The sequence below is a fragment of the Lolium perenne genome, chromosome 6, assembly GCF_019359855.2.
Source record: "Lolium perenne isolate Kyuss_39 chromosome 6, Kyuss_2.0, whole genome shotgun sequence".
Lineage (NCBI taxonomy): Eukaryota > Viridiplantae > Streptophyta > Magnoliopsida > Poales > Poaceae > Lolium > Lolium perenne.
In genome coordinates this window covers 269,267,689-269,281,140 of record NC_067249.2, presented here as the reverse complement: position 1 = coordinate 269,281,140, position 13,452 = coordinate 269,267,689, and positions in this window count along the sequence as shown.

Genomic DNA, 13,452 nt, shown 5'->3' with positions numbered 1-13,452 from the left:
GGCCACGGAGGAGACCTAATGTTCGAGAAGGATTTGGAGCAACTAGTTGAATATTTAGGACGCCCGTATCCCGAGTTCCTTGGAGTACCACTCAATAATCAGTCGGGAAAACAACCTCAGTGGGTAGTTACTGCAGATCTGAGAGGAAAGCTTGGAGCCCCAATTTGGGAAACCGTATGGTTTTCTGTGAGGGGGAACAGTTGGAAGGAGGGAATAGCCAAAGCCATGCAAGAAGCACTTGCCCGTCTGTGTGGACAGAATGTAAACAAGATCAAGAACACTCGCTTCTTTTACTACCCAAGACATGACCCCATGGGAAGGCCAATAACCATGCCACCGCACCCGGAGATGAACCACTATGTTGCATACCTGGACTTCATGCTGTACAAGACCCGCAAGGAGTTGGACAACGCCCGCGCCTTTCACCAAGCACATTACCCGTGAAGACGAAGAACCTACCATTCCGGATGAAGAGTAGTATCACTAGAGCACTGGCGTAGGTGTGAGTTTGTATCCGTCCCCAATGTATCGTAGTGCGAGAAAATAGTTCTTAAAACCATCTGTTTGAGTAGTTTGTAATGTGTGTTGTTTCGAATGAATGAAAAAGTGTTGATGGTTTTTACCACCTCAGCACTACTCAAGTTTTGAAACTTTTTAAAATTTAACCAAACAAACCATAGAAAATTCCCTCTTACCTTATGATCTACCTCAATGTTCAGATGGCCCCTCCAACCCGCAACAACAACCAAGACGCACTGATGCAGATGCTACAGATGATGGTAGCAGATAGAGAGGTTGAAAGAGCTGAGCGACAAGCCAACCTTGCCGTACTACAGCAGATAGCCCAGAACAACCAAGGACATGGACATAATGATCATCTTGGATCTCAGCTGAAGAATTTCCAGAATACAAACCCTCCAATGTTTAGCAAGACTGAAGAGCCACTAGATGCAGATGACTGGCTCCAATCCATGGAGAACAACCTGGAAGTTGCAGGAGTGGAAGCTGCTGAGAAGGTGTTGTTTGCCACCCACTATCTGTCAGGACCTGCCAGAGCCTGGTGGAACAGTGCCCGTGCAATGAATGACGGACAGATGATGACCTGGGAGGACTTCAAGCTCAAGTTCAGCAGATACCATGTGCCCCCGGGTTTGATCAAGCAGATGAGAGATGAGTTCAGAGAATTGAAACAAGGAAGGATGTCTGTGGTGGAATACCGTGATAGATTCCTGACTCTGTCTAGGTACGCCCCGGATGAGACCAACACCAACGAGAAGAAGAAGGAAAGATTTCTGAATGGACTGCATGATGAGATGCAGACAGTGCTGGTGAACATCCAGTTTGCTGACCTGGAAGCCCTTGTGGACTCAGCCATCCAGATGGAAGGAAAGCTCAACCAGGCCACTGAGAACCGCAAGCGCAGAATGATGCACAAGAATGGACCCAACAATGCACAGAAGTACCGCAACAATTCACCTACAGGATTTGCACCAAGACCCAACAAGCCACCTGTTCCGACGTTCCTTCCAAACTTCACCAACCACAATGGAGGACACCCAAAGCCCGGAGGCAACAACAACAACAACAACAACATCCATAATGGTAACAACAACAACCCCAACACTGCCCCAAGGACTGGAAGCAATGCTATCCCCGTCACCCCAAAGGACAAGTCAACTGTGACTTGTTATGAGTGTGGAGTCACGGGTCATTACTCCAATGAGTGCCCCAAGAAACTGGCGAAGACAGCCCCCAATACCACTGCACCTGCCCAGCAACAGCGCCGCTTCGCAACTAGAAGGAACCCGAACAACCGCAACGGCCGTCTCTACCACATGAGTGCAACAGAAGCCCAGGAAGCACCCACTGCCATGCAGAGTATGTTTTCCTGTTAACCCAATTGCCCAATCTCTCTTAGGTTCCTAACTTTTCTTAAATCTCGGGACGAGATTTTGTTTAAGGGGGGAAGGTTTGTAACACCCCAAATTTTCAAAACAAAGACAAACTCAATTTTTCTATTTCAAAAATTTGGAGCCAACAAATTTTTTGAAATACTTTACCTTATATGCATACTATCATGCATGTAAGTCGTGATCCTTGACTTGAATGTTTGTTTGAAGTATTGAACAAGATCAAAATCCTAAACCCTACCTCTTTTCAAAATCAAAGAGAAACCAAGAAAAGGAAAACAAATAAAAAGGTGAAGCATATATGGGCATATAGCCATATTTGCAAATATAGGTCTATGCCCTATTTACTTTACCAAAATGGTTGTGAACCATGGTTGAACTCAACCTAACACTAAATGAACCCTAAACCTTGCTCTTTGGAGTCAAAGAGAAATAAAGCAAAAGTAAAGTAAAAATAAAAGAAAAAGCATATGAGAGCAAATAGCCATTTTGCAAATCTTCACCTAGGCCATGATTACTTTGTGTAAATGGTTTGAAAACATTTCTAAACTCAAAAGAATACATTTTGGCCAAAGAAAATCAAAACAAAAGAAAAGAAAATGAAAAATCCAAGTCACATATGATAATGGTCATATGTGAAAATTTTAACATCTTACCCACTTTGAGCCCTTGTAGTAAGCAATTCCTAAACTAAACTTTCTCAACTCTTTGCACCTCATCCAAGTACTCATCAAGGTGAACCAAATGGTGAAGACCAACCTTCCAAACTCATTCTCAATTTCTTAATCTAATCAAGCAAAGTTGCAACACCAAATCAGATTCAAGATCATACCCATTTTGATTTTTCTCAAACTAACTCCACTTTGCAAACCAAGACCACCAGGAGATGCCAAAACTTATTAGAATCACACCCAAGAAAAAGTTTGGCAAAATTCAAAATAAAAGTTCATGCGGCCATTCTGTCGAGCACTTGGTGTGCATGTTTCAGAAATGTACATACTCTCTAATAACCAGTGTGTAATAGCCTAAACCATCACTCCCTATGTCATCATTAGTCTCCTCTTGGACCTCCTGGACAATGCCAAGCCTCAGCACCAATGATCATGGACGATCATGGCCAGGACAAGCCCATGCCTTGGCACTCATGCCACCACCATGCCAACCCCTCTCTCCACTCCCCTCTAGTTGACTTCAGCATGTCCTGGAGCCTCCCCTCTCTCCACTGATCACGCTCGTACACTCACTTGGCCAAGGAGAACAAGACAGAGCCCAGCACACGACGCACCCAGGACAGCCAGAACACGCCAGAGCGTGCACGGCCACGTCCCTGGACACGCCAGAGCGTCACCTCGCCTCGTCGCTGCTGACCTCCCCCTGACCTCTCCTTTCACCCACCCACTCGCAAGGACACCAGGAAGCTCCCAGACACCTCCATCTCCCCGCGCATGCCCTGTCGCCGTCGTCCTCGTCGACGACCTCAGCCACGGTACTGCAAGGACGACGACGTCACCCGAGCCATCCCGTCCCCCTTTTTCTGCGCCATCGAGCCCGTCCTGATCGCCATGATGCCAGCAACCTCACGCCGTCCTCGCCTTGCCCCTTCACAGCCCGTAGCGCCACCTCCACTGTCGCCATGTCCGCGACCTCTGCCCCTCGATGACCCTATAAATAGAGGCCTCCCCCGAGCTATTTCTCCACACCAATCGCCTCCTCTCCTCTCACAACCCCTCCTCGAGCATCGCCCCGCCTCAATTTCGCCCGTAGCCCACCAATTGCTTGCCGGAGTTCGCCGGAGCCGTCGCAGAAGGCGCCGTCGATTTCGTCCACCTCAGGAGCTGCCGCGACCACCATCCGCCTCGCCGTCGTCAACAACCTCGCTCTACGTCAACGCCGACCATCGCCGGAGCTCAGGTGAGCCTCCGACCCCCTAGCTCCACCGCGGCCAGGGTTCAATCTCGTCGTCGACGACGACGACCCTCAGCCGCTCGATCTCACTCTAATCTAACGGCCCCCTTTGATCCATACCGTTTCGGGCGTTAAGTGACACTGACGCCTGGGACCCACTGTCAGGTGGCCTGCTGCGCGAGATGCACTGCTGGGCCGGCCTGCTAAACCCCCCTCTCTAGCCCAATTCGTTTTCCCGCGCAAGCCCACCATTTGAATTTGGTATTTTAGTTTTAATCCAAATTTCAATACTGGTGCTGTGTTTAAAATTGAATAACTTCAAATCTACAAAACCAAATTGAGTGATTCCAATTTTGTGGGAAAGCTTATGAAATTATCTAGCAAACCCCACTGGTCTCAAACCCTAGTTCATTGTAGATCACTTGCAACAAAAATGACAATTCAGTAACTTTTCCAAATTCAAACAATTTTATAAAATCAACCATAATGAATTTTGAGGTGATTCCAATTCTCATAATTCACATTTCAAACCCTCTAATTGATTATGAAAAAATATAACATATTTGTTTCATATGATCATGGGCTAGATTCAAATAATAGCTATGTAGTCATTTCTAGCCCATTTAAATTATTGCAAATTTAGAATTTCAAATCTATGAGATGTAGCATCTCATTTAAATCATCTTCCCAAGTAATGTGATGTGAGGTGATGACCTTAGTTGCATGGCCTCATAATTGCTTATTTGAGGATATTAAATCTTGATAATTGTTTAATGAGAGGAAATTATTTTCCTAACCCGAATTAAGTAAAAACCCTAGTGTTATGTGGAGTGATGTTTGTGATGATACTAGATCATCTTTAGTGGGCCATTAAGTCTAAATAGTCTACTTAAGTATTGGTTGGTGATTGTTACCTCGTATCCGTTTATAGACGCTAGTACCGAAGGCTACGAGGAGGAGGAGGTCTTCTACGAAGAAGAAGAGGAACACTTTGACCAGTACCCCAACCAAGGCAAGCTACCCTAATACAAGCTATCCTAAGCCAAGTTACTAGTGCAAGATACCATGGCACTAGTATTGGTGTTTTAAGTTTTACTATTCCAAGTCCCAGTTTTACCTTGTTTTACTTTTACTTTATTTACCAAGGTTTACTTGTTGTATTGTGTCTAAGTGTAGAGTATCACAAGAGAGTCAAACTTAGCCTAGAGAGCAACAATGTAGTTAGCACCCCTCATGATTAGTTGCTATTGCTAAAACTAAAATTGACTACTCTAGATGGGCACTTGTGAATCAAATAACTTTGAAAACCTTGGAATGATGAGTCATTCTATTGAAAGTTTTGAAGGTGAATATGACCTCTGAATGACAATGTGATTTTGACAAAAACTGATGGTTGGGTTCGGATGCGATACCATTCCAATTTTAGAGTACCCCCACAATACCTGATTATGGGTAAGGCTTTAGCTGGAAATTTATGTATGTTAGTATGGGTTCCCTCTGTACAAGCGTCATAGGGGTTATGCCGAGACTGCCTCCGTTGAAAGTGGAATGATGTGAAAAAGAGTTGAATGTCCTACCCAAGCCCTGTGCAGTTCCTAGGTTGGCGGTTTGCCCTCACTGGGAGGCCAGGCTCACAGGGAGAGGTGTCTATACTAGGGTATGTAAGTGAAAGGTTAATGGTTGATGATCCGCATACTGAGTATGATTATTCAGGGCTATCCCTGACGGATGAAATCAAAAGTTGTGGCACAAGAGTACGACCTCTGCAGAGTGTTAAACTATTCGAATAGCCGCGTCCGCGGTCATGGACAGTTGGAAAGGCCATACTGTTCCATCATCAGAACTTTTAAAAATGTGACGGGTGACTTGTGATTTGAACTTGAAAGGTGACTTTGACTTGAATCACAACAGAGTTGTGGGAATGACACTAATGTTCCCACTTGAGTAAATTTTAGGTCAATAAAGAGTCTTTGCTATAAAGTGTTGATGAAATAAAACTGGCTCTATGCAAATGAACCTAGAGCTTAGAATCCATTAGAGTTACTAGTACTTATGTTAGTATAGTTTGCGAGTACTTTAAAGTACTCACGGCTTTGTCCCTGGCTATTCAAATGGCCAGACTATGAAGAGGAGAACCAGTACCAGGAGGATGGATAGCAGGACGTCTATGATAACTAGGACTACTTCCTGACGTCAAGCGTTGCCTGTGAAACAGATGGACCGCTACTACGTTTCTTCCGCTATGTGTTTTGTAATTGATCCTTAGATCAACTGTTGTTTTAAGACTTGGATCATGAGATCCTTTGTTGTAAGACTATTATGGTTTGTAATGAATGATGTTCTGTGATATCGACTATTATGTCTCGCAAAAACAATATTCCTAGGATTGCGATGTACGGCATAATAGGCATCTGAAATTAAAAATCCGGGTGTTGACAGAACCCTTGGTAGGCTTTTGACCCCGGTGACCCTACACACCCCTGTCAACAGAAGGCTCCTGGGGTGCAAAGACGTGTCCCTCCCCGGGAACACATGCGCGACACCTGGCAACATCTCCCTGGGAAGGACGCATGCGCATTCAATGCCCGTCAAGCACAGTGCACCCTGCCACCCTACGCCCAGGCTCAGAGCGACAAGACGGCTCAGGCACGTGCTCGACGATGGCTTGGCCAACTTGCCGCCCCACCCGACGGTTGCCACATGTCACACATGCACGAGCTTACTGTGTGGTAACCCCTTGTGGTATAAAAGGAGGTCCATAGCTCAGTAGAAAGGGTTGGAGACTTAGCTGCTCATAGGGCGGAATAGTTATAAGGAGGAGAAAGGAAGAGGGAGTTTCAGCTCCCTGTGTACTGAAGAACACCAATATAATCAGACAGGCATGACGTAGGGGTTCGCGTTGAGCGCTCTAAACCTGGGTAAAACCTTTGTTGTTTCAGTGTTTGGCTCAATCCCGGTAGTAGCGCCTCGCGCCCACTGCCGAAAAAATTTTAAAGGGGGAGGTGAAGCGCCCCGGTGTCAGCGTTCCTACACGTGACACAAATGTACTCACTGGCATTGTTGTCCCTTTCTATTTACTTGGTCAGACTATGAAGAGTTGTACGACGCCGAAGGTGCGAACTAGGATGCTCTCCCAGTCAGTCGCCTCTAGGGTTAAGGCATGACTTGGGCTTCACGAAGCTTTTGTCTGAAGTATTTCTGCTGCTTGAAGTTGAACTATTGCCCTTGTGGATGTTGTGTAAGACTTACGTAAGACTTTTATTCGGTATGTAATGGATGTGTAATCTGTACTAGTTCAGTTATGTTTTCTCGACGCACTAATCATGGGATCGTGAATGTGTATGCATAACAGGGTGTTTCGGGCTACTAAGTCTGGACCCCCACAACATGTACGAATCCGAGTACAACTCCTAATCTAAACTAGGAATGTCCTCCTCCGTCTTCGTACTGGAGCCGAACACCAAGTATCCGAGTCGAATCAGTCTCCATGTAGGAGTTGACTTCCTCTTGTCCGTGTTGGAGTAGAATCTACTAGGTCTTCGTGTTGTAGTCGGTTCGATCTTGGCCCCTGAGCAGGAGCCGGCTTCAATTTTTTTGCCTTGTTCAGATGTGTCTCCTAGAATCTTCTAGTCTCCGTGCCTTTCTCCACGTGTGAGTGCTCCGGCAGCCCGGATCATCCTGAATCTGACTTCTCTTTGGATGCGTCCGCCGAAGTCTTCAGTCTTTAGCAGGAATCTCTCCTTCAGCAGGCAGCCGACCCAAAATGGCTGCTAATAGAAGGAAATTGTACCTCTTGACTTCATGAGCTGTCTCCCAAAGCAAGAAATTGACAGCCCTTATAACGATAGTTCAGGAAATCGTTGTACATATATTAGGTCCATTTGAATATAATTGGTATGGGGATGTTGTAATAAAATAGCATGGTAGGCATTTTAGTCAAGTGAGGAGGAAAAAATATGGACAACAATGGACAGGAAGGCATACTGAGCAATTAGCATATAACTAATTTTGCTATTGCATGAGAAGAAAAGTCATGGTCTTGTATCTCTTTTGGACAAGCCCAATTAAAACATTACGAAGAAACTACAAAGCGGAAGCAAAAAAAATTCATTATAACATGAACAATGTTTTTCCATGGCTTAACAGGCATCTCATCTTCGATAGGAGATTAGATCATGATTAAAGAGAGAAGAGTACTTGCTGGGCATCTTCGATGGTGGCATGGATGTTTGTGGAGTCCTTGAAGGCCTTGTGGTGGTCGACAATGCCCCAGATGACCTCGAGCCTGCAGACGATACACCCAAGCAGGTTGACCAGCTTCCCCGACGCCGTGTCCATGCCGTCATAGAATTCCTTGAACCCGCCCTCCAAAAATGACAACCACGGCACAACTGTCAGATCTATATGAGAATTCCACTAGCAATAACAACCACTGCACACAAAATAGCGATGATTGTCACGTGCTAGTTACACATAATATTATATGTCTACTTACGGATAGCACGAAACAAGGCTATAGATGACTTGTATGTATTTCGCCACACTGGTAGAGAAACCCCCTTTAGTACCGGTTCCAAAGGGCCTTTAGTACCGGTTTTGGAACCGGTACTAAAGATTCGGTACTAAAGGCCTCCCACCTTTAGTACCGGTTCCTCCTCCACGTGGGCACGGAGGAGCCCGCGGGGCTGGAGACCTTTGTTACCGGTTCGTACTAAAGGCTAATTTCGTTTAATTTTTTTATCCATTTTTTTCTAATTATTTTTCACTCCCTCTTTTATTTTATTTTTTTCACTCCCTATTTTTTTATTTTTTTCCAGAATTTCTAGTATTTTCGTTAGTCTCTAACAACACTTTATCTCTAGTCAAATTACTTACCCGCGGTCAAACTTCCCGGTCGGCCACCCATCCTCACACTACTCCCGCACTAGCACGCTTAACTTCCGAGTTCCATCCCGTTCCACTTCCAAGTGCTTCGCGCGCATGTATGTGATAGTAGTATCATATCAATCCTATTAACATGTTGGTCGATGTCACACTTCTTTATTGTTTAAATTTCCAAATAATTTTTTTAATAAAAAAAGTAATGATGTAATAATAATGTTGAATAAATAAATTAAATTAAATTTTTCAATTTGTCTTATTTTTAATTATTTTTTAAAATTTTAATATTTTTTTTGCCAAACCTAAAACCTGAAAATTTGAAAATCTTATAATTTGCTAAAAGTAATAGTAATATTTTAGGACTCAAAAAATCTTATAATTATTAATTTTAATTTTTTTAAAAAATAAAAATATATATAAAATTCTAAATTTATGGAAAAAAACTAAAATCTTCCTGCTTTCATATTTTCATTTGGAATTTTGAGAATCTAAAAATTGGCTAACCGGGTAAACCCAGGTGAATTCGGATGTAACTTTTTCTCACGATGATTTTGATATATTATACGCATTTTTCCGACGTCGTATGCAAAATTAATGCGATTTTACCATTTTTTAAATTTTTTTGCAAAAAAAGTCAAAATTCGAATTTCTTAATTTCACCGAATAGTAGGTTGCATAACATACAAGAATCTGAAAACGTTTTATTTTTTGAATTTTCTATCATTTTCATTTGTATTTTACAAAGCAAAAAAATGCGATCCAGGGAGGGGGTGGAGGTGCGTGGGGAGCAGGAAAACCTTTAGTACCGGTTCGTGAACCGGTACTAAAGGTCTACCCTTAGTCACGAACCGGTACTAAAGGTTTTCCGCCTGACGCTAACCCTTTAGTACCGGTTCGTGACACGAGCCGGTACTAAAGGTCCTTACGAACCGGTACTAAAGGCCTAGGCAGTGCAACCGGTACTAATGCACCCTTTAGTGCCGGTTCGTAAGGAAACCGGTACTAAAGGCCTGGACGGAAGCCCCTTTTTCTATTAGTGCCAATAACATCACCTACCGTTTGGTACACAAAAGTTAATCATCTATAGAGAAAAAAAGGAAAGCTTGATCTATAGACTCCAAAGGCTAAGGTAACAAAATAGGTAGAGAGGTCCATTTCAAAAAAAAATGGTAGAGAGATGACTTACAGTAACTCAGTCATATATCTTGCTGTCATAATGCTTAGCATCCAAGTGGGAACCCTCTGGTGTTGTTTCTACCATGGCTGTATATTAAATAAAAACAGGAGCATGTTACCTTTCAAGGATGCTGCAAGTCATAATCAATATCATTTAGCAAAGATAATCAGTAATAAACAACCCATCATGCAAGGCTACATCATATGAAAGCGGAATGGAAGAAGTGCTCCATCGCCACGACACTGGTGGAAAACAGGGCTTTCGTGGGAGCCTTTTGTCGCGGGCACGACTGCACCCGCAACAAATGGCGTGGCCACGTCGCCCCGGAACCATTTGGAGCAAGCTGGGCCTTTTGTTGCGCCCTTTTGTCGCGGGCCGTATCACAACCCGCGACAAAAGGGGTCTGAGCTTTGGGGCCTCCTGCCGGCACCTCTTTTGTCGCGGGTCATAATACGGCCCGCGACAAAAGGGCCATGCCTATACATACACACAGCCAGCTTCCCCCCCCCCCCACCTCCCTACATTTTTTTCCTTGGTGGTGAAAGGTGGAGGTGTATGCTAGCTCATTTTTTCTTCATGTGCACAAGAGGTGTTTGATGAAATGCTTATGAGGGATGCCACTTGATTTTATTTGATAAGATTTCTCCTCTTTTTGATCCTAAAAGGTTAGCAACTATTTTCTCGTATATACATAGTCCGTACAATACTAATTTTAGCAAGGTGATTGCATCTGATACATAATTGTACTTATGATGCAGATGAGTCATCCATGGATGTACGGTAACCGATGTGCTCCCGCTTTCAGAGAGGGCGTGAATTCTTTCCTACTTGTGGCCGAGGCCAACAAGTCGAAGCAAGGTTTTATGTGTTGTCCATGTCTGAAATGTAAGAACGAGAAGGATTACTCTTGCTCAAGAGACATTAAGATCCACCTGCTTCGGTTTGGATTCATGTCCAGCTATAATGTTTGGACCAAGCACGGAGAAGAAGGGGTTATGATGGAAGACGACGATGAAGAAGAAGATAACGATGACCAGTACCGATCTATGTTCTCTGAATGCGATGATACCGCAATGGAAGACAATGAAGAAGAAGGAGGTGAAGAACAGCGACAGATGATCGTGTTGATGATGATCTTCGTCGGGCCATTTCTGATGCAAGAAGAGACGTGGCACGGATAAGGAGAGGTTGCGGTTCGACAAGATGTTAGAGGACCACCACAAATTGTTGTACCCAGGTTGTGAAGATGGGCGAGAGAAAGCTGGGTAGCATATTGGAATTGCTGAAATGGAAGGCGAGGTCGGTGTGGTGACTCGGGATTTGAAAAATTGATGATAATATTAAAGAAGCTATTTCCAAGAAATAACGAATTGCCCGTCAGTACGTATGAAGCAAAGAAGCTTGTCTGCCCTCTAGGATTAGATGTGCAGAAGATACATGCATGCATTAATGACTGTATCCTCTACCGCGGTGAGAAGTACGAGAATTTGAATAAATGCACGATATGCGGTGCATTGCGGTATAAGATCAGAAAAGATGACCCTGGTGATGTTGAGGGCGAGCCACCCAGGAAGAGGGTTCCTGCGAAGGTGATGTGGTATGCTCCCATAATACCACGGTTGAAACGTTTGTTCAGAAACAAAGAGCATGCCAAGTTGTTGCGATGGCACATGGAAGAACGTAAGAAAGACACGATGTTGAGGCACCCCGCTGATGGTCGGCAGTGGAGAAACATCGGGAGAGAGTTCCCGGATTTTGCAGGTGAGGCAAGGAACTTATGGTTTGGTCTAAGTACAGATGGCATGAATCCTTTTGGGGAGCAGAGCTGCAGTCACAGCACCTGGCCCGTGACTCTATGTATCTACAACCTTCCTCCTTGGTTGTGCATGAAGCGGAAGTTCATTATGATGCCAGTGCTTATCCAAGGCCCAAAGCAACCCGGCAACGACATTGATGTGTACCTAAGGCCATTAGTTGATGAACTTTTGGAGTTGTGGGCCAAACCAGGTGTACGTGTGTGGGATGAGCACACCGAGCAAGAATTTGACCTACGAGCGTTGCTATTCGTAACCATCAATGATTGGCCTGCTCTTAGTAACATTTCAGGACAGACGAACAAAGGATACAATGCATGCACACACTGTTTAGATGAGACTGAAAGTAAATATTTGGGAAAAAGCAGAAAAGTTGTGTACCCGTACAATCGCCGTTTCCTTCCGCGCAAGCATCCCTTAAGGAAAAAAGGCAAGCATTTCGCTGGCGAGGCAGACAACCGTCCGAAGCCTGTCCCCCGTAGTGGTGCTGATATATTTGACATGGTCAAGGATTTAAATGTTATCTTTGGAAAGGGTCCAGGCAGTCGACCTGTTCCGAAAGACGCTGACGGACACGCGCCCATGTGGAAGAAGAAATCTATTTTTTGGGAGCTAGAATATTGGAAAGTCCTGGAATTCCGCTCTGCAATCGACGTGATGCACCTGACCAAGAATCTTTGTGTGAATATTCTAGGTATTCTGGGCGTGTATGGGAAGACAAAAGATACAACAGAAGCACGGGAGGACCAGGAACGTCATAAAGGACGAAACGGGAATCATCCAGGGCAGTTTGAAGGGCCTGCCAGCTACGCTCTTACCAAACAAGAGAAGGAGATCTTTTTTGAAGCCCTATTCAGTATCAAGGTTCCGTCTAGTTTCTCGTCGAATATAAAGGGATTAGTAAATATGAAGGAGAAAAAATTCCAGAACCTGAAGTCCCATGACTGCCACGTGCTTATGACACAATTGCTTCCGGTTGCATTGAGGGGACTTCTACCAGAAAATGTTCGACTAGCCATTGTGAAGATATGTGCATTCCTCAACGCAATTTCTCAGAAGGTAATGGATCCAGAAACTTTGTCAGGATTACAGGAAGATGTGGTCGAATGTCTTGTCAGCTTCGAGTTGTTGTTCCCACCATCCTTCTTCAATATTATGACGCACCTCCTCGTTCACCTAGTTGAAGAGATTAGAATTCTCGGTCCTGTATTTCTACACAATATGTTCCCCTTCGAGAGGTTCATGGGAGTATTAAAGAAATATGTTCATAACCGAGCTAGGCCGGAAGGAAGTATCTCAAAGAACTACTGAACTGAGGAGGTCATTGAGTTTTGTGTTGACTTTCTTCCTGACCTTAAGCCGATTGGTGTTCCCGAATCTCGGTATGAGGGGAGGCTGACTGGAAAAGGCACACTAGGAAGGAAAGCAACGGTGTGCAGGGACAAGATTTCTTTCAATCAAGCACACTACACAGTTCTATACAATTCCAGCTTGGTGGCTCCGTACATCGAGAAACACAAGAATGTTTTACGAGAAATAAACCCAGGCCAGCCCGAGTCCTTGATTACACGTCAACACATGAATACCTTCGGCAGTTGGTTGCAAAGACATCTCATTAGTGACCCAACTGTTGTAGAGCAGCTGTACTTGTTGGCCAGGTTACCATCTTCAAACATATGTACATTCCAAGGGTACGAGATAAATGGGAATACATTTTACACGATCGACCAAGATAAAAAGAGCACCAACCAAAACAGTGGTGTCC